Below are 23,720 nucleotides of genomic sequence, written 5' to 3'. Positions count from 1 at the left end.
GCAAGTTTTTTATACTGTGTTTGGCGCAGATTTTAGGACTACTTCAACAACATTAACATGATCACAATTCCAAAACCTTTATTTTAAGGGAGAATATTTTAAGGGAGATTTTTAAAGGAGAGTTTCCAGTATAAATTGTAACACAGCTCAGCATATTGGAAATTATTTTTTAAAGATAATGATATTTTAGATTCAAGTAAATAGTCTGATAAAATTGGATTCTGATAATTTTAAGGGAATTTGAAAAGGAAAATTGCCATATATACTTTACCTCACATACACACTCTGGTGGCTAATCAACTTTGTATTTTACTCAACCCTAAACTATGTTGAATACAAGTTAATCTTTCATGATTCAAAAGCCACCTAAAGATATTACAGCATTTAAAAATCAGTATTACTTATATTGTACAAGAGAAGCAGAGAAATAAAAGCTAATATAGATTTATCTAGTTAAAATACTGCATAAAATATGTTTATTTCATTTTGTACACTGTATACTCATCTTCAATAACTTAGCACATTAAATATAAATATTACAGTGACTATGATAATATCAAATGTGTCATTATTATGTAGTTAAATGCTAATAGATTTTGAGAAAGGTTTATTTGCAACACCTCAAAATGCTCAAAGATGCCACACTATCAATTACGGTATATATGCTCTTGGAATTATAAATCCACACATATGAACAACTATTAATGCTTGTGATCAATATTTCATTCAGTTAACCTTACATGTAAGACAATTGTCTGTTTTATATGCAGGTCCTCAGCTGCTCTGTCTACAGAGGTTATGTAAAATTTCTTCTTGAATAGCAATAAATCATGTTAATTCAGCCCTAGTCAAATGAAACATGGTAGAGAGGATGAAGAATGAATAGGAATGAGAATGGTCAAAACAAACCCTGATAGAAAGCACCCCTGTTGACGTGATGCACTATAATATTGGGTTAAGTACTCCCAGTTATGAAACGAGAGCTCAGATCAGCAGGAGTGTTCATGTAATCATAATAATCTATTCATGGCAAAGCAGGATAAACTAATTTTGTATGTTTTGATTTTGGTGCAGTGTTTTCTTAGAAATTCAGTGAATACAACTCAATTTGTTTCAAAATGAGGTGAAAATAGGTGAAAATGAACCACCTGCCAAAGATTAATGAGGAACAAATGGGTTGCATTGGCATTACAAGCAGAGCCCACAGATTGATGAAATAAGAACCTACCTTATTTGGTCCTCTTTCCACCCCATTCTGTTCTCAGAGTGAGGCTTCGTGAAAGGCATGAGCTGCTATTCCCCTGGAGAGAGTTTCCTATCCATCTCTGCAGAACTTCGTTTTTGATCCTCAACCTTCACTATCAAAGTGCCATCTGGAAAATTAACATGTATATTTACTTGCATTTTCTGTGTCCTCAGATTATTCCTCAAAAAGCTTATGAAATTAATAAACAAAGGGAGAAACATGAGGCTTTTTTGTGCAAGTGTAAAACAAAATTTTAGGAATCCTCTACTTGACAAATTGAATTTCAGACACCCGGGAAATGCTAACCCCTCGTTTCACGGTATTATTTCTCGAATACATTAAAACTGTTGATCGAAGTCTGCACAGTCAGGGGCGAAGGGTCCCAGCCATGACTGAAATTACTGAAGCTAAGACGGCTATTTATTGCCCTGTAGTCAGTTTGTGGCTTCAATACCATGTCCTTTCTTAGTGGTGAATAAGAGGTTCTGTTTGAACAAATCCAGCACTTTATTTAGAGAGGTTTTGTGTGTGACTCTTAATCTTCATCAAAGTGTAATTGGGCACTGAGGGAAACAGATTGGTTAGTCTCGACGGCATGATAGGCACTGCAGAGAGCCAGGAAAAGACATGAGTCATCGGTGTTAATAATGTTCAGATAAGCCATCCCAGAGAATATCATGTAAAATAAACATTATGTAATATAAAGGAAGTATTTTAGATAACAGAGTTGTTTTTGGAATGCCTACTTCCAAGATAAATTGACTTGGTTCTTAATGTTACTTTTTAGTTTATTTGACTGTAATTTACTGTAAAAGGAAATTCTTGGCTGATTAATTACTGAAACATTTATAAACTGGTAAGGTTTTCAAGGTACATTTTTTCCTATGATAAAGTATAAAGAGGGAAAAAGTATATTCTGTAGACTTAATGTACTACATCTAGTTATTAATCCATAAAGTATTGTCTAACCCAGCTCTCTTCAACTGGTGTGCCACAAGAGGCACATAGATGTGCCACAAAAATGTTTAGAACATTCAATACCTATTTAGTCAGGGGCACTGACCTCTTTTCCCTTCAGGGGTGTCCAACCTTTTGGTGTCTCTGGGCCACACTGGAAGAAGAAGAGTTGTCTTGGGCCACACATTAAATACATTGCAACATGTAATCACACACACACAAATATCATAAAGGTTTTAGAAAATGTATGATTTTCTACTGGGCCACATTCACAGCATCCCGGACTTTGAAAAATGACAACACCAAACATTGTCATTGTGGATGAATCAAAATTATACCTATTTTTGTCAGATCAGCAAAATATATATTTTCTGGTGTGCAGCAGAGTTCATTAATTAGTGTATGAGATGAAAAATGTTCAAAATTGCTGGTCTAATCCATGTTGTGCCATAACCTATGAACTTATACCATCTCACAGCTAATTCTACTTGTCTACTCGCCTTAACAAGCACCATTAGTATTTCTCTTTTCATTATTTGAAGGATAAAGGGTCTGAATGCTGAGTGGTTTGCAGCAACATGATCTTGAAAATTTTCCAATCTAACCAGAATAAATTTCTAAGATATCCAAATCTCATCCATTGTTTTTTTCCTTTCCCAGTCCTTACCGTATCAAAGATATGAGGTCTGTCCAGAAGGTATCCAGCCATGTAATATGAACAATAGAGACATTTACTGAAGAAGATAGAAGAAACAAGTACATAGGACAATGACTCCTCAGTCCCCTTCAGACTAGGCATCTTGGGACCTCACACAGTTCTCCCAATCACCATTAACTGTCCTGTCATATTTTCCTGAATCTCATTTACAGTCTAAAATCTCTTCCCTTTCAAATGTGATTTTAGTTTTGGGAAAAGACAGAAGTTACAGGGCACAAATCTATGCGATAGGAGGGCTTCGTCACCTGGGTGATTTGATGTTTCTCAAAAATCTCTGCATGAGACATGATGAATGAGCAGGGATGTTGTCATAATGAAGCTGCCAATCACCAGTTGCCCATACCTGTGACCTTCTGAATTACCTGAATAGTTGCTGCAAAGGGATGTTCAAGATTAATGCAAAATTTGATGCAGATTCATTGCTCTCCTCAGTCATTTTGAGTGCAGTGGCCACACAGTACACATGCCAATTCAATGGCATCTACTGCCCCCACTGACTAGTACAGTGAAGTCATCATTGTTCATGCATGTGTACACCAGTCCACTCTTCTTTGCTCCCAGGTTACATCGATGTCATGCAAACCATTCCCATTATATTAACAATGGCTGGACTTTTTCCAGACAAACCTTCAAATACAGGTTTATTCTCTGTAAGTGAAAGAACTATATTAAATAATATTCCCCCCATGAAAAAATGATAGGCTTGACTTTGTTAAAATTGAAACTTTTTGCTCTGTGAATGTAAGTGTGAAAAGAATGGCCACTAAACACATGGGAAGATGCTCACATCATTAACCATTAGAGAAGTATTAATCAAAATTACAATGATATACCATTACAGACCCACTAAAATTCTTATAATTAAAAAGACAGACAATAGCAAGTATTCCTGAGGAAGTGGAGAAATTGGAATCCTCATACATTTGTTTATGAGAATACATGATATTCTTTGCAAATACACTTTGGAAAACAATTGAACATAGAGTTACCATATGATTCAGTGATTTCACTCCTAGGTTTATTCACAAGAAATAGAAACATATGTCCACAAAAACGTGTACACAAACGTTTACAGCTTGGCTGCACTTCCTTCTGGGAACTCTAGAATAAATCTATTTCCCGTCTCTTTCAGTTTCTAGAGGCTGCCTGAATTGCACATACAGGACTGTCTTCAAAGCCAATCGTGATCATGGCTGGTAGAGCTTTACCATTCAGATTCACACCCTTCTGCCTCTCTTTCTTACTTCAAAGGACACCAGATCATTGCACTGGGCAAACCTAAATAATCCAGGATCGTGTCCGCCATCTCAAGTCAGCTGAATAGCAATTTAGTTCATTCTGCTACTTTAATTCTCCCTTTGCCACAAAACATAACACACTCATGGGTTCTGGGATTTAGAACATTGACATCTTTAGGGACCAATTATTCTGCCCACCAAACCTGATTCATTTTTTCTATTTACTTTTATTTCTAAATGATTACTTTAAAATTAAGCCTCAGTTTAACAGATATTACTAAATAAAAATGACCATTTACATGTTTTCATGTATTCAAATATGCATAAATTAACTTTTAAATTAATGACCATTTAAGAGACACTCTAAAAATATTTAAGAACATGGGAAAATCCATAATATATCAAAAAGAGAGGTTTATATAAGTGCATTTGTGTATAAGTGTGAATATTACTATTTAGTAACATGTATTTGGAAGTTACAGATAGAACATAGACCTCAGTGTTGGCTGGAATGATTTATCTTCAGGAATAGAATTAAAACTACAAAATATGTGCGTGTGCATATTTGTGCAAATGTGTGCACATATATATTTATGCCTTTGCACTTTCCAGTAATTGCATTTCACTCTTATTGTTAGACAAAAATATTAAAGAGGTTTTGAAATAGAAGAAATAATACACAACATGCTATACACAAATGAAGGAGGTAACCAATTTTTCTTTTTTAATAGTGTGTGCAAAAGGTATATTTTTAGTTAGGGACAAAGTTTTGTCTTGTGTAACATAACAGGCCGAGAACGTGTTATTAAGAAGGATTCAGAGACCCTATCATTGCTCGGAGGGGGGGAATTGTGACTGTGGCGACGAGTGCTGCGCATGGGGCCGCATTTCAGCATTTGCGGTATGTGCTCATCACTTCTGTTGTAAAGCAGTAGGGTTCTAATTTACATCCCCAACACTATTTTCTAACACTCCTTTCGCATAAAGTTAAATGATGCTTTAAAGAATCTAGATAACACTTTACATTAAGGAGGAGGATCAGAGGCATATGTGATTGGGAATTTTAGAAAATTTACAGTTAGAAGCTCAAACTGATCTTAATATTGCCTCATAAAAAGTAATCAAAGAAAAAAACCTAGATTAAAAAATGCACTCATGAAAGGCAGAAATGGTCTGGACTAGCCCTAGCAAAGGCATAAGAGTGTGAAGAGAGGCAGGAGCAAGGAAGAGAAGCAAAAACCAGCTGGGTGGTCTGCGGCTCATGAGAGTGAAAGTGAACAGACACTTGTAGGGTGGGTATATGCCGCAGTGAGGAGAAAGGGAATTCTCTCTTTCCCCCATGGCTAGGATTCGGCCATGGATCAGATATAAGAATTTTAAAGTTTTATTTATTGTGATGACATCACAGTTATGGAGCACAGGAAACTGTAACTCTGTTGCAGGATATCAAACAAATTGAGAATCAGGCAGATGGACAACCCCAGCTCACTCAGAGTGCAACAGTTTGTTCTGCAAGAAGAACACACATTCTGTGTCCTTATAGTACCTCTTGATTTCAGGTCCACACCTGCACATCCTTTTTTACTATTGATTTCAAATGTAACTCAAGAACCCTAAAGCAAGATGCCCCCCTCTTTCACCAGGTCAGCTTACAGAGATGGACAAAAGGTACTCTCAAATACTATCTTCAACTCTAATCCTTGTGACACTTAATTTAGAATGGAAAAGGGCAATGGCTCATCGTGGAATTTTTTTAAACCTATCTATTCAGCTATATTTATGTTTCTGGAGTTCTAGTATCAATTGTAGATAGAATTATATCATCATCTTATTAAACTATAGCCTATGTATTCTATGCCATATTATTTTAAATTACTATATGGTACATTTTTATACATGTATAATATTTTTTATACTTTATACACTTTTAAGATTTTTAGACATTCTGGATCAGGTAATTGATTGATTGATTGATGCACTTAAAACATGAATTGAATATTCATAATGAACAAAGTATTGTGTTGAATCCTGGGGATAAGAAGCTCAGTAGACATATATTTTCCTTTCAAGAACAATTTCTTTTTATTTTCTTTTACTTTATTTTTATTTCATTGACTGAGAATTGTGTTTATATCAGTTTTTATGTTTTCTTAAAAAAATAACATATGCTTCTTTTTTAAAAATTCAAAAAGTACAAAAGTATTAAAAATGGGGGGGGGGAAACCTACTTTGGTTTCTCCATCACCCAGAATCATCCAGGAGATTACCTTTTCTTTCTTTTTTTCTTGAAGTTATATTTTATTCATTATGCTACTACAGTGGTCGTGATCTTTCCCTCTATGGCCCCCTCCTCCCACCACTCCCCACTCCTTCCGGCTATCCACCAACCATTGTCCATGCCCACTGCACATGGGTATAGTTTCTTTGGCTACCCCATTTCCTATACTGTACTTTACATCCCCATGGCTACTCTGTATCTTCTTGTACTTCTTAATCCCCTCACTTCTTCACCCATTCTTACCCAACCCCTCCCATCTGGCAACCAACATAACACTTTCTGTATCCATGATTATATCTCTTTTCTTTTTGTTTGCTTAGTTTGTTGTTTAGATTCAATTGTTGATTGATTTGTATTTTTTGCCTTTTATTGTTCATAGTTTTGGTCTTCTCCTTTTTCTTAAATAAGCCCCTTTAACGTTTCATATAATAATGGCTCAGTGATGAACTCCTTTAGTTTTTTTATTGTCTGGGAAGCTCTTTATCTGCCCTTCAATTCTAAATGATAGCTTTGCTGGGTAGAGCAATCTTGGCTGTAGATCCCTGCTTTTCATGACTTTGAATATTTCTTGCCAGTCCCTTCTAGCTTGCCAAGATTCTTTTGAGAAATCAGCTGACAGCCTTATGAGGATTCCCCTGAAGGTAACTAACTGTTTTTACCTTGCTACTTTTAAGATTCTCTCTTTATCTTTAACCTTAGGAAATTTAAGTATGATGTGTCAAGTGGGCCTCTTTGCATCCATCTTGTTTGGGACTCTCTGTGCTTCCTGGACTTGCATGTCTATTTCCTTCACCAAATTAGGAAAGTTTTCTTTCATTATTTTTTTCAAATAGATTTCCAATTCCTTGCGCTTTCTCTTCTCCTTCTGGCACCCCTATAATGTGAATGTTGGACCTCTTGAAGTTGTCCCAGAGGCTGATTCTACTATCCTCATTTTTTTAGATTCTTTTTTTCTTCTTGTTCTGATTTTTTTTTTTTTTTTGGTTTCTTATGTTCCAAACCATTGATCTGATTTTCAGCTTCATCTACTTTACTGTTATTTCCTTTTAAGTTGTTCTTTATTTCAATTTGTGTATCCTTCATTTCTGACTGGGTCTTTTTTATGCTGTTGAGCTCTTCATTAAGTTCCTTGAGCATCTTATTCCCAGTATTTTGAACTCTGCATCTGATAGATTGCTTATCTTCATTTTGTTTAGCTCTTTTTCTGGAGTTTTTATCTGTTCTTTCATTAGTCCATGTTTCTTTATCTCCTTGTTTTGGCAGCTTCCCTCTGTTTGTTTCTAGGTATTAGGTAGAGCTTCTTTGATTCCGTGTCTTGTAGTATGGCCTAATGTACTAGGTGTCCTGTAGGGTCCAATGGCACAGCCTCCACTATCACCAAACATGGGCACTCAAGGTGCACCCTTCATGTGGTCTGAGTACATCCTCCTCTTGTAGTTGAGCCTTGGTTGCTGTTGGCAGATCAATGGAAGGATTTATTCAGGCTAGTCATCTGGAAGGATTGGCTGTGACCACTTACCATCAATCTCACCATCCATGGAGGATCAGCTGTGCAGGGACAGGGTAGTGGTGCTCCATAATAGTCTGTAGCTGTCCAATGAGTGCACTGACCCTAGGGTTTCTGGGGTAGTGCAGGCCAAGGCCAGCTCCTACCTGTGTTTTGCCCAAGGTTACCATGCCTGAGCTATAAAGCAATCTGAGATGGTTGCTACTTGTGCTGGGCATGGAGACCACAGGTGAAGCCAAACTATGAATGTAGGCTGGCTGCTGCTAGTGCCAGGCCTGGGGCTCACTTAGGCTAGTTGTTGCTTGTTTGAGAGGATTTCAGAAGTTGTGGAGCATGAACTAAGACCAGCCATTCATATGGAAAAGCAGCGTGGGTGCACCAGTAAGTTGGTCAGAGCAGAGTCTTTGGGGATCTCCAAGGTGGGTCAAACAGTGTTAGCCAGGTTGATGGAGTCTCCAATATGGCACCAGCTTCCTGGATCTATGAGGGGAAGATTGAGAAAAAGGACAATGGCTTCTGCTCATCTTGATGCCAGATACTTCAGTCCCTCCCCTTATGCCATTAGTGCCTTTCAAGCTTCTACCCCAGTGCTGGAGTAAGTCTGAGATGGAGTGAGTCTGAGCAGGTGAGTCCATGTGTGGGTTCTTTAAGATGAACTGCTTGGGGCTCCAACAGTTTCTTCCATAGACTCAATTCTCACTGGATTTTGCAACCGAAGTTGTGGGGACTTATCTTCTTGGCACTGGAACCCTGGGATGTGGGCATGGAGCTGGGACTCTTCGCTCCCAAGATATCCCTCACAAATTTTTATCCACCACATGTGGATGAGCAATCAGCCCGTTCCACTTCTGTGTCCCTCCTACCAGTCTGGATGGATGTAGTTTCTTTAATTCCATAGTTGTCAGACTTCCATTCACCTCGATCTCTGATGGTTCTGAGTGATGGTTGTTCTATGTTTTAGTTGTAATTTTGATGTGGTTGTGTGAAGAGGTGAGCCATGTCTGCCTACACCACCATCTTGGCTGGAAGTCCCATGATTTATTTTACATGACATGAACTAAGAGCTAGGGAATGGATTTTGCTTCTAATTTGTCTTTTCGTGCATTTTTTTCATGGACTTCTACTAATTTTTTATGTTGAACCATTTACTTCAGTATTTGATTTTAGCATCCTACTTTGTTCTTTGACAAGCTATCATTGATTCTAGTATTTCATATGTTTTTTTGAAAAATTGTTTTAATTTAATATAGTTTTGTACTGTCATATATAAAAACTCTTAAAAGATTACTCAAAATTATCAAAACATAGCCCTGGATGGGTGGCTCTGTTGATTGAAGCATCATGTTATACACCAACACTTTGAGGGCTGGGTCCCAGACAGGGTCCATATGTAGGTTGCTTGTTTGATATCCACTCAGAGTGCATATGGGAGGCAACCTATTGATATTTCTCACATAGACGTTTCCCTCTCTCTCTCTTTTTCTCCCTCTCTTTGTCTGTCTCTAATATGAATAAGCATATACTTGGGTAAAGATTTTTAAAACTTATCAAAATACATTTTATGTGTGAAATCAGAAATGTTTAGTGATAATTTATAATTTATATTAATAATTTTATTAGTTTCTTTATCCAAGAAATAATTATTGAGTGCTTACTTGCTATGAGTCGGAAACTCTTGTGGGTGATTGGAATTCATCAGTGGACAAAGAAAAGAAGAGAAAAGATTAGTCTTTTTAGCTTTAACCTTCACAAACTTACTTTCCAGAAGAGGTAGGAAATGGCAAGTAGAGCTCAGGAACAGAAAATTACATAATTGTACTATAATAAGTATGACGAGAGATTTACTGGGTGAACAGCACCTAAAATAAATACCAAGCATAAATATAGGACAACAGACAAGGCATGGCATCAGGGAATATTTTTATGTAATTCTGAGTCTGCTTGCTTTTTAAAATAAAAATTGTGGCATGTATAAGAGGTGCAGGCTAGGGCTGTTTAAATGAGAATGATTTATTTTAAAACAGTGATATCATATATATTATTATTTCTTTTGAGGAATCATGCTATTTTCATTTGTTTTTTTAAGTAAAAAATTATTTAAATTCTAGTAGGAAATATGCTTGTGAGTAAATAAATACCTAGTGGAGGAAAAGAAACACGGATTACATGCCTTAATGGAAATTACAATCCGAAGGGCTACTTAAATTACTTGCTTTATTTTTTGAATGTCTCATTTCACTAGATAATTATATAGGCATATGTTGACATTTGTTATATATAAAATAACACACTGAATAGAAAAATTAAGGATAAACAGAATTATACTTTAGGTAAGCATATTTCTTTATTTGAAGACAAAAAATTGGCTTTTTAATGAATTACTCAAATAATGTGTCAGGAAATATACCTGTATTATGTTTTTCTATCCTATAAATTAATTGTTTATATGTATTTTTATTGCTATGATAATCACCCTTCTTTACTATGTTGATGCCTTTGCCATTTCTTAATTGATGTATAGTTTTATCTTAAATACATAGAAATAGGTAGAGAAAGAAGCTGGCAGCAATACTGAAACTTGTAGAATATTTGAGTGCGTATTTAGAAATGTGTTAAATGTCTTCCGTATCCCACTTTATTAAAACGGTGACTGCGTTCTTCAATAACAAAGTAAACAAAGAGGTTTGGTCATGTGTGACACAGAACGAAGTCGAAGGCATGCCCGTGATGGGGACTGGAGTCAATATAACCTGGTGGTCTCCCAATGAAAAGCATGTGAAGTCCATACTAATGAGCTTATAAACCAGACTGATACTTCAGTTTATTTGGTCCAGAAAGACTACCTACTGTCAGGCAATCAAGCACTACCCCTTTAATTGCAATTTATTCCAACAACCAGAATTTATTGATCCAGGCATACACTTATGCCACAGCAGTATCATTATTTGACTTTATCTTAACAGCTTCAAAAGGTTAGAAAGTTAGAAACCACTGTGAAAGAGATCATTAAAAAGTTGACTTACTAACATCGCTTCACATTTTATGCTGAGCAACGTTACTATATATATGAAATTATGTTGTATAAGAGGAGAAGGAAAAAGAAAGTGTTTATTAAGCACTTAGTATGATCTAGTGCTTTCTGATAAAGAATAAGACTTGAATCACAAAATGCAAAAGCAAGGAAGGTCAATATTGTTATTCACATTTTATAGATAAGCTGCACCTTAGAGAGGACAAGCAAATTTCCAGAACTGTATATTTATTTATTTTCTAGAGAGGGGAAGGAAGGGAGAAAGAGAGGGAGAGAAACACCAGTGTGTGGTTGCCTCTCACGTGGCCCCCACTGGGACCTGGCCCGCAACCCAGGCATGTGCCCTGACTAGGAATGGAATCAGCAACCCTTCGGTTCACAGGCCAGCACTCAGTGCACTGAGCCACACCAGCCGAAATGCAGAACTGTATATTTAAATGTTAAAATCATTTATGTGACTCCAGAGTACATGTTTCATTTCTTACATAATTTCTTGCAAGATTTTGGCACACTGACCATTCTATAATATCGTGGTCATCTTAACATACACTAAGTGTTATTGAAAGTGTAAAGACAGCTCAACTACATGAGTTTTGTGCTCATCACGGTCTTTAAAATGCAACACAGCAATATCTGATCAATCTCATTTGCTAGTTGTATTCCTTTGCATAAGCCAAGATATTTTTCCTTATTTACACTTGAGAATTGTGGAATTTCACAGCTAATTAATAATGTACACAGCATACTTGGTAAGCTATAACTTTGATAGCTTCAAAGAAATTTCAGGAAATATTCAGTGAATATAAAGAGTAGCTGGAAGTTTAGTATTTCCATTATTTTCGCCCAAATTAAAAAGGCTATATGACTTATTTTTGGCAGCTGGAAATTGCATGTATTTAAAGTTACAAATCGATAATTCAACATGCATATCCATTGTGAAATATTCACCACAATCAAGCTAATTAACATTTCCATCACTTCATATAGGTAGCATTTGTGTGTGTGTATAGTGAGGATGCTTAAGATTTACCTTTTTTGGCAACTTTCAAGTCCATAATACAGCATGAAGTATAGCCACATCGCTGTACATCATATCTTCAGAACATGTTTATCTAGCAAAAGTGAAATTCTATCCCTTGATCAACATCTCTGTATTCCACTCCCTCCCATCTCTGCTAATCACCATTCTATTCTATTAATTTGACATTTTGGTTTTTATATATAATTTAGAACACACTCTTTTTGTCCTTCTGCTTCTGGCTTATTTCACTTAGCATAAAGTCTCCAGGTTTTTCCATGTTGTCGCAAGTGGCAGTATTACCTCTTTTTAATGCATTCATCTATCGTTATGGAAAACAGTGTGGAGATTTCTCAAAAAAAAACCTAGAACTACCTTATGACCCAGTGCTTCACTTCTGGATGTGCATCCGAAGGATACAAAACCAGCCTCTTGGAAAGATGTCTGCATTCCCATGATCATTTCAGTGTCTTCCACAATAGCAAAGACATGGAATCAACCCAAATAGCCCTTGATGGACGAATGGATGAAAATGATCATTTCCTTTGAGTAGGCCCATGTGACTGATAGCTATCAAAATTCTCCATGAATCCTCCTAAAGCCCTAACTAGATTTAGGTGCACAGGAAGGGGCCAACACATGGAGGCCCTAAACCTCCTCTTCGTATCATCAAGAGTAGCTCTGCTTTCATTTTTTTTTGCTTCCATAAATTTTCATTTGCATAATAAATATGCAAGTCAATAAAAATTTAAAAATTAATTAAATTAAAATCATGGATCTAGTCCAATGTCCTCATTTTTGCAGGTGAAGATATGGAGAATCAAAGAAGTAAAGGACCTGTCTCAGAGTCACACTACTAGTAAGTAATATCTGGAGATCTGGAGTGAGATGCTGCACTGTCTGGCCCAAACTGTATCCATTGCATAATAGCTTCTCATTTCAGGCACAATGTTGAAAATGCCGTATGAAACCCTGTTGCCATCCCTGATTAGACCACATGTGGTCAATGGTGCTAACTGCAAGTCACCTGTGTTCACTTCTGCTATATACTTTAGAAGATACTTAGAAAACGAGTTACAGGGTGTTCTTTTTAAGAAGAAAGAATGTAGTTCATGAAATAATGTAGCAAAAGAAGAAAGCTGGAATTCATTTGAAGGTGTTCCATGTCCTGTGTGCTTAATATGAGTCATCCCATTTAATCTTCAGAAAAATATTTAAGAGAGATGGTTTCATCCTTATTTTAGAAGTAAGCTGAAGCTCTATGATGGTTGATAGTTTGTCCAAGTACATAAAGCAACTTAATATCAGATTAGTTTCAAATCTAAATCTTTCTAAATTCAAGACCCCCACTTTTTGTAACATAAAACTATCTACTTAAACAAGCAAATACAGGAATTAATACAAATAGCACATAATTCAAAACCAGTGTGATACAACCAGTTGTATGATACTGCACATCATTCAAGGTGTTAAGAGAAAACTAAGTAGCGGAGGTCAATGCGGGGGTCATGCAAAAACTGACATGCTCTTGCTGTTGACTCCCAGCTAGCAATTCTTTTGAAGCCTGTTACCAGGTAGATACTAGAAATAATGACACCTGTACAATATGAGTGAGGAAATATTAGAAACACCTATACACAGACACTAATGGTAGAGATGGATAACTTGTCAAGATCAAGAGAATGAGAGTTTAAAAAAGAGGGAGATGTTACTTCAGCAGTTGGAATAGGAAACAGGAAGCAGTTGTTAAAGTAAGTGGCATTTTGAGTTAGATGGGACATAGGTGTGTGGGGTTGGATAAACCTTTCTTTCAAGAGGAGAGCATCAGAAGCATGGAGGTAGAAATGAGCAGGGACATTTCAGCAATAGGGGATAGGCTGAAGCATAGAATATGATAAAGAGAACGAGACATTATTTCAAAAAGTTGGCCTGGGATTTATTGGTAGAAGTCTTTGAAGTCTGAACTGAAAATATATTTTACCATATAAACGATAACTAGTTATTGATCATGTTGGTCTTTCATTGTTATCTTATGCCTGTTTATTTTCTCATCTGTAAAATGCTATAGGCAGAACTACGTCTTGGGGAAATTATAATAACATTATGGTGGGTGGACTACATAGCAAAAAATTGGAAGTGAGGAGACCAAATAGTGGGTATAAAAAATAATAATGGCAAATATCCCTAGTTAATTCTCATCTCTTGAAGATAATAAGATATCGCCCCTTCATAGCAGGTATAATCAGTCAGATTTCTGTGGTAACTTTCAGGAGAAAATGTTACTGATCTTTTATATAAATTTTAGGCCAGTCTTTCCTCAAAGAAACAAACTTCCATAAAATTCCATAAAACCAACCTTCATTTTCCTCCCAATTGCCCTTTTATTGATAAATATTTATTGAATAAATAAAAAAATGCCTTTTCACCGCAAATTATTTTTAAATTTATTGGGAGGATATTGTTTTCAAGTGTACAATTCTCAAGTATATCATCTGTATATTGCATAAATTCCTTTCAATCTGCCTATTCACCTACAATATTGTATTGTAAGGGAGAGAAAAGATGCCATGAAAGCTGTTTTGTTATTTTTATTAATAATATTATTATTTATTATCATTGAATCCTATCTATACCTAGAAGAGAAGCCTTTCTGAGTGAGACCTTTCCTTGTCCTTTGAAGATCCTGTTTACTTAATATTTTCAGCCAGATGGAGAGAGGACAAAAGTAAGGGACACTTGTTTTTCTCCTGAGGGGTATAAACAAAGAGCTAGTAGCTGTTATCCTGAAGCATTTTGCTGGGAATACAAAGGAACAATAGCAATGAAAAACTCCTTATGCAAATTAAGAATCATTTAGCTTGTTAAAGGTCAACTGCTTGGTTTGAACACCGGTATAGGGAGGAAAGAGCCCTGAAAGCTCTCTGTTCTTGTGTTGAACAATACGGGGCAACTCCTGCTCTCAATTCCATTTTAAACAGCACTCTCCTCCTTTTAGAAACCTTCCTCTTCCAAGAATTATGTGCATCCACTAACGACGTGAACCATACGAGCCCATACCCTGCCGCTTCCTAACTAACCTCTCAAGAAATGACAACTACACGCAATTTCCTTTCTTCTTGCTCATTTGAATCCATACCTATGAAACTTTCTTCAGAATTTTTTGTCCCACATTATATTTTTGATCTCAGACCCCTTTTAAGAATTTACTTCATTTAATTTATATTAATTTGCCTTTATGCAATGTGCATATATCTGCTAAATTTATTCCTACTATGTTGAATCTCTTGTCTGTTTTTTCCTGAGAATTTTTTTTTCTCCTGCTCCAAATATGGACTATCCCTCTGACAGGCAATACCTCTGCCATTAGAGGTGTTTTTTTTTTTTTTTTTTTTTTTTTGCCAAACTGATACACACGAGCATTTCTGAACTTCTAGGAAAGCAGCACTTTAATGTAGGGGCTATTCAAGTCAATTCTATATATCAGATCTGACATATTTTTGGCCAGGTATTTGCAATGAAAAGGTGACTTAGTGTTTTGGGTGGAAAGAAAGGTAGCACTATGCATTTATTATAGATGTAAAAAAGTCAAAATAGGCCAAAGTTGTGAGGGTTTGGTGTGAGCACTGAATATCAATGTGAGTGTGTCTGGTACACAAAAATATTATTTGTTGAGTGACTAGTGTATTGTTGGCTAGCAGTCAACAGTTCTTTTGTTTGTTTCTCTTCTCTGTTTGTTATATGGTCTATCACGTAAAGGTTACATGGGTATGGACACATGTCTAGGATTAGATATTAGGCAACTGTCTCAAGCACTACTCCTCTGCTTGCTAAATGCCATTTATTAGCCAAAAAGGTGAGTGTGTGCAGGGCCTGGCTCCCAGTGGCCAACGGTGCTGAGAATCAAAGATGAACATGGGATTCTCAGCATTGCTTCTCGGGTACGACTATGATAATGTTAGCAAGGCCAGGTGGTATTCCATTTATGGTTTTCTTTTCATATGTCCCAAGGTGGTCTTTGAGCTGAAAATGGAATGAAATTCGTATAAAAGAGGCAAAGCATTATTTCCTGAGTCTATAATATCTGGAATGGAAAATGAGGGAAAATATTTGCTTTGTTTCCCAAGATGATAAATTAATCAATTTTATAATACTATGGAAGTTTTAAGCAAAAGCATTGTTAAAAACTTTTTTAAATATAAAATATAAAATTATATTATGGGAGGTAATTTTTCACAGAGATAAAGAGTATAGGTTATGGGGAAACATAATATATGTGAAATCATGAGTTCCACCTTTAATTATTTGTATGATCTTAGAGAAGTTTTCAAATGTTTCTGTGACTCAGTTTCTTTCCCTGTGAAAACATCTAACTCATACAGTTGTTCTTAGCATGAAACAAGTTAATGCATGTAAAGTTTCTCATACAGAAGCATAGATAAGCTTTTGTTTTAAAATTGTTAAAAGCTTTGCAGACTTAGTATGACATTAATTACAGGTAAAATTTTTGGTTTCTTCAGCACATATACAAAGTCATGTTTTGTATTTAAGTTTGTAAGAGCACAGCTTTTTATGTTAAAAACACTATTAATTTACTTAATACGTATTCGTTTATACTCTGCCCAATATTTTCCACATAAATTTCCTATTCAAATGAACAGTAAGTTGAAATTTCTTTGTAATTATATATAAGCCCACTTGGAATATGATATTAAGAAAAGTAAGGCATGTTATGTTGGAAGTATATCTACATTTATAAATTTATAAGTTGATGTTTCTAACCGTAATTTATTAAGAACCTTTGGATTAAAATTTTATTTGAATTTATAATCAAGTGCATACACATATAATGGAATATTGAGGGAGGATTCTGTCTTGAAAATGGCATTTATTAAAGAGATAAATAGATAAATAGATTTAAAAATAATTTTAATACAGTATTTTTCCACACATTTAATAAACCAACATTTGGGTACTGCATTTTAAATTTATAAAATTAGAAGAGAAAGATCTCTTATTTGTTAAAAGAATAAGATACTCCAGAAAATTTCAGTATGTGCCTGTATTTGTTGATGCTGTGCTTGCAAGCCAGTTAACTCACCTACCCCTCCATCTAAAACCTCCTGAACTGAAACAATTTCTTCAGTGCACATCAGAGTATATCTCATCTCTATTTCTATGGAGAAGGGCCTTCATCTCTATCTCCAAATTCTAAAGCTCCAGTGTCTTCTTTTTTTTAAGATTTTATTTATTTATTTTTAGAGAGAGGGGAAGGGAGGGAGAAAGAGAGGGAGAGAAACATCAATGTGTGGTTGCCTCTCATGTGGCCCCCACTGGAGACCTGGCCCACAACCCAAGCATGTGCCCTGACTGGGAATCGAACTGACGACCCTTTTGGTTCGCTGTCCCACACTCAATCCACTGAGCTACACCACCCAGGGTTCCAGTGTCCTCTACAGTGTGCTTCTAATATTACTTTCCTGATTTCATCATTGGGACTCACTGTCTCCCCTCCCCCAATGCCTTAGTGTCTTTTTTCTGATATAGCTCTTGTTAATGACTGCCCAAAATTTATTTGACAACTTTGGGGTTTTTTTTGGGGGGTGTCACTAATAAAAAGGTAACTTTGTCTTTTTTAAAATTATTTAAATCTCCTATCATCTGGGACAAACAAATATTTTCTGGACATAATTTTCTTTACTGTTGGAGCACCCATGCCCACTGACCCCAGCTTCTCTCCTTATTAAGTTCCTACTGGGACTGAATTTTGCCCAATGAAACAAAGTTAAAGTTATATGGCCCATTTCCAGCCCATACTAACCTCCCATGCATGATCCTCTAAGCACTATCCCTTCCTGTGATGACTTGGGGAACCACATACAATTACTGCTCTCCCAAAACTCTCCTGCTTTTTTGTTTCCTTTCTCTGACAGCTACTAATCTCTTCCATCCAGAATCTGGGATTCAGTCTTAGCTTTCACCTTTTTTTTGGCATAATATTGGTTAGAATTCTATAATATTTAGTTAGCATTACATATACTCATTTTAATTACAAAGGCAAAAACAAAAAACAAAACCACAAATAATGAATGATGTCCTGCCAGACTTTTGCTGATTGTGGCACTAGTTTATTTGTGTTTGCCTATTATATTTCTACAGAGTTTTTATATGTACTTTGGAAAAAGTTAGTTTACTAGGAACAGGAACCTACTAAAAACTAAGTTCAGATCATTTTCAGTGAGACTTCCTGCAGGGACAAAATTGAGGCACCTAAAAATGAGGCTCTTAGAAGAAGAAGGGGTATTGAAACAAAAGCTTTTGAGCCAATAGTTTTAAAAAGTTCCAAGTTCCTGGAAGGAAGAGGAGAAGTAATACTAGATAAGTTCTGAAAAAAAATAGTTTAGAAGCATTTTCTTCAGATTGGGCAAGGTTACATTTTAAAATTTTATTTAAAGTATAGCTCTATTGGCCTATCATCTTGTAACCTCTTTTTATACTCTTCATTAACTACTGTATTTTTCAGTGTATAATGCACACTTTTTTGTCCAAATTTTGAGGGCAAAATAAGGATGTGCATTATTCATGGGTAGTACCTGAAATACCTTATATCTGTTATTATGTTTTGTAATTATTTGTTACATAAAATTTCTTGTACCATAGTATGTTCAAAATTAATGCTAATATTCCAATACAAAAACCAAGTATCTAAATTAAATAAATAAATAAATAAATAAATAAATAGAAATAAATGGATGAATGCATTAAAAAATTTAAATGCAATGATTTTTTTTCCTGAAAGTTTGGGCCAGAAACGAGTGTGTACCATACACAGGGGCTCATTATACACAGCAAAATGGGTAAATAAATGACCTAATTTCATATTTTCCCCAGTCTTTAGTTTTACACTGACTTTTGTGTACAATACTTCGCTTTAGCACCTTGGCATGAATAACACTATTTACCCTGCACCTGAGGCACGTGCCCTGACCAGGAATCTAAGCCGCAAGCTTTCGGTTTGCAGGACAAAGCCAAGTCACTGAGCCACACCAGTTCGGGCACCATGTTTTCCCTCTCCATGTAAACTGGCTTCTAGAGAAATCTGGTACAGCGGTGCCTCAGTACTCGTCATTAATTCGCTCCCCAATTCCTGACAAGAACGATGAGTCACTCTCGCGCGCGATGCAGCGGTATGACTCACACGAGTTCTAGCAAGTGCAAGGAGTCCCAAGCCAGCACCCAATGCTGAAATGTTCTTCCTCGTCAAAATGAAATGAGTACAGGGTTTGACAGGTTCTGAAGCCAATGAGTTCCAAGGTACAGCTGTATTTTATTTTGCATGCTAAAAATGAAAATAAGAAAGTCTTGTGTCAAATTTGATATGATCTTTGTAATGGTTGCTGGAAGGAGGAAAAATTTTTGCAATAACATAAAATATAAATGTCACTGTATTTAATGCATTAGTTCAAATGTTGAGAAGGCAACCAGGCCCCCTCGAGTGCACAGACCCAGGAGCTGGTTGCACAGCAAGCACAGAAACCTGGATACAGCAACCTTCCACTGTGCCAGGGAAAGGATCAGACATTTATAACAGTGTTTTGCTTCTTGCTATGATTTATTAGGGATAGCAAACCACTTCAGAGTAAACTTGACATGAAATAATGTAGCATTCCTATGGCAAGTGAAATTCCATCGACTAAAAGGCCCGCTGAATTGGGAGATAAACAAGTACAGCAAAGCCTTTGCAGGGACTGAGTGATCTTCATAGGTGTCCTAGTGTGTGCCACGGAAGTGGCAGATCTTAATTAGAGAGGCTGAGTTTAATATCCCTCCTGAAGATTTTACCTTTTTTAATGAAAGTAAATGTTATCTCTCTCTCAGCCTCTCTGTATCCTACACCCCTCAAAAATGAAATTAGAAAATAGCAGATTCCGCTTCATCAGGGCAGCCAATTAAATGGCTGAGGGTGTCTGTTTCTGTGTTGTTTTCAGCAACAATTGTATCATTAAATTGCTAAACTTGTAGTGTCAGCAGTAAATAGAGCAAATAGCTGCCAAAGGGAGAAAAAATATGAACCATGCAGCTACTTTGATGTCATCCTGACCTCCTTTTCAGTGTCTCTTGCTGAACAAGCTACAATCAAAATGTGCGGGAGCACAGGCTGGTGTGGAGGAGCCTGCGTGGCCTCAACCTCCCTTTCTGGGAGGCTCACACTGATTTCCCCGGTTTCACACTCCATGCCTTAGGCAGACGGTGCTGATCAATGTTTCAGAACACAACTTCCCCCACTCTATGTCTGTTTTCCTCCAATTACTGTTCACTCATGGAATGCACTCTCTTATCTCCTGTTTTAAAAAATCCATACATTTATTTATTAAACAAATAACCTATTGAGCTCCTTCCTTGTGCTTGACACAAATCCAGGCTAAGCTACATCATTGAACAAAACAGGCAGAAAACCCTATCTTAAGGAGATTGCTTCAAGGCAGTAGAAATAGACAGTAAATTATGTGCATCATAAATCTGTCAATTATGTAGGTGGGTAAGGGAAATCAAGATTCAGGGAGTTCAGTTTTTAATTGGGTGGTCAGAAGTGTGGGAGAAAGTGTTTTATGCAGTCCTGAGAGGCTCATAGGACAGTAGTTAATAACAGACTGTAGCCCGACTGCTGGGGCTTTTAATCCAACCAGCTTTATCCCTTATTAGTCCTGTAATCCAGGAAACTCACTTTATTCCTCAAGACCTCAATATCCCCATCTCTAACGTGGGCATAATGTTAGTACCTAATGAGTCTTACTGTATGTGAAGGATTTGGAACCTAGTGTGGAGTACACATTACATAGTATTTGCAGAAAGTACAATATGAGTTCTCTCATTATTAACTTCTGAAAAGAGTATATGCCTCCATTTAAAAACATCTGAGAGTAAACACCCAAAGATTATTCTTTCCTCCTCATTAATTGTCAGTTTTATAATCATGAAAATTAAGATAATTCCTGTAATTTAGAGCTGTTGTCAGGATTATAACAATGTTTTTGTTATATATTCATAGGAGATCTTTGTTAAATGCCATGTAATGTCTTCTCCTAGACCCAGCTGAAATGCTTTGATGCCTTCTCGCATTATTTCAGTGAGTGAAAAGCTTAACTCTCCTAATATCACTCATGTTGGTTATCACGTACTAGCTTGTGCTATATTGGATTTCCTCCATTCTAAAATATCATGGATGATTACACTGTTGATTTAATAGCAGCTTTTCAAGGGGTCGGGGGGGAGAAACAATCCCACATTAAGTGCACCCTTCAATTATACAATGTGCCCTGATTTTATAATGTGAAAAGTAAATGCATTATGGAATCAAGAAAATGTGTTTGTTTCTATTTATATTTCTCATTACTGCTACTGTGGGATTTACTACTCAGAAGCTATGTAATTCTTCGTGCCATTCTATTTTCTCCACCTACTACCTTGCACATTGAAGACCTCGATAAATATTTCCTAGATGATTAAATGGATGACTGTACAATTTTTGAACAAAAGAACTGATTTAAGTTTATACATAAATATTGATTGAAAGTAGAACATGGTTTTTTAAGTAGGGAGCATTCTTCATTCAAAACTTTATATAAATAGTAAGAATATATATATGAGGTCTGTCCAGAAGGTATCCAGCCATGAAATATGAAAAATAGAGACATTTATTGAAGAAGATATAAGATACAAGAAACATTGTACATAGGACAATGACACCTCAGTCCTCTTCAAAGTAGGCACGTTGGCTTCACACAATTCTCTCAGTTGCCATTAGCTGCCCTGTTGTATTTTCCTGAATCTCACTGACGGTCTGAAATCTCTTTCCTTCCAAAGGTGATTTTAGTTTTGGGAAAAGCCAGAGGTCACAGGGCACCAAATCTGGGCTATAGGGAGGCTGAGCCACCTGAGTGATTTGATATTTTGCCAAAAAACTCTGCGTGACATGATGTATGAGCAGATGCTTGTAGTGATGCAGCTGCCAATCACCAGCTGCCCATAGCTGCAGCCTTCTGAATCACCCAATAGTTTCCACAGAAGAATGTCCAAGCTTAATGCAAAATTTAATGCAGATATGTTGCTCTACTTGCTCAATCATTTTGAATGCAATGGCCACACAGGACACATGCTCACTCAACATCATGTACTGCCCCCACTGACTAAGTACAGTGAAGTCATCATTGTTCACACAAGTGCATTCCAGTCCACTCTCCCTGACCGTCAGATTATATAGATGTTGCACAAACTATTCTTGTTCTATTAACAATGGCTGGACTTCTTCCAAACAGACCTCTTCGTATATATAGTTATATAGATATACCCTTACTATTCATATATACATATATGTATACCTAGTGTATATATGTGTGTGTGTGCATGTGTATATATATATACACACATTATATATACACATACATATGTGCATAGAGAGACAGAGAGAGAGAGATTGGGGAAGGGGTAATTTTTTCAAAGCAATATACATGACAAACTTTAAAAAATGTTTATTAGTATTCATTGTGTGATTGGATAAGACTCTTTGCTATTTAGTGAAACTCAAATTGGACTAATGAATAAAAAGTAGGGGCGAGTTCTATAAGCATAGAGGATTCTAGAAGCATAGTATAAAACTCAAGATCAGGAATGCAGATGCAACTCTGTGCCTGTGCAGTAGCCATTGTTTTTAATGAATAATCTTTTACTGCAAACAAACCACTCCTGGCTGAGTGGCATAAAACAGCCTGTGTGTCAGGACTTCAGACAGAGCACAGAAGGGGCGGTTTGCCTCCACTCTGCAGTGCGAGGGTTCCCGGCTGGAGGACTTGAGCTGCTGGCTTCAGTTCAGATAGTTACGGGCTGGCCTCTCTTTAAACCTCACTGACAGCCTCTTTCAGGTCAGCCAGGCTCCCGCTAATGGTCTTTTCAAATAAAGTCCTTCCAGCTCTCTTCATCGCAGGGCCCAAAGACATGGTTACGTGGTTAGGTTTTTATTGTAATAGTACTCATGTTCTATACCAATGTCTGTATCAGTTCATGTTTGGTCAGGGAAGCAGAATCACTATGATGATATGGGATAAGGAATATATATATATATATATATATATATGCATATATGTGTGTGTGTGTATGTTTGTTTTTAGTACCTACCAAATTGCCTATTATAATATGAACAATAATTGGTATTCTAATGAATTAATCATTGTCTACAGCCATCACAAAACTCTGGGGTTATTTGAATGTGGATTATCACGTGTGCCAATATTTCATGCCACAGCACTTATTGACATTTGAATTCCCATATTTACATTGTATTCCAAAGAAATTTTAGGTTGAAGAGATGGATATTGCATTATGGAATTTGTTTATTGATAGTTCAGTTATAATCTTTTAAAAATATGTTTATTGATTTTAGAGAGAGAGCAAGGGAGTGAGAGAGACATTGATGTGAGAAATATCGATTGTTTTATGCCCATATGCTTCTCGAACTGGGATCAAACCTGCAACCTAGGTATGTGCCCTGACCAGGAATTGAACCTGCAACTTTATTGTGTAAGATCTGATGCTCCACCCACCTGAGCCAGTTATAGTCTTAAATGGGGAATGGCCTGAATACATCTTAAATTAAAATTTTTAAGTAAACTTTTAAAGTAAAAAAAAGGAAGAATTTTAGCAGCATAGAGTACATGTTTTTATTTATAAATAATC

Source organism: Desmodus rotundus, chromosome 1 (genome assembly GCF_022682495.2).
Source record: "Desmodus rotundus isolate HL8 chromosome 1, HLdesRot8A.1, whole genome shotgun sequence".
NCBI classification, from domain to species: domain Eukaryota; kingdom Metazoa; phylum Chordata; class Mammalia; order Chiroptera; family Phyllostomidae; genus Desmodus; species Desmodus rotundus.
Note: the sequence above shows the minus strand (reverse complement) of the source record.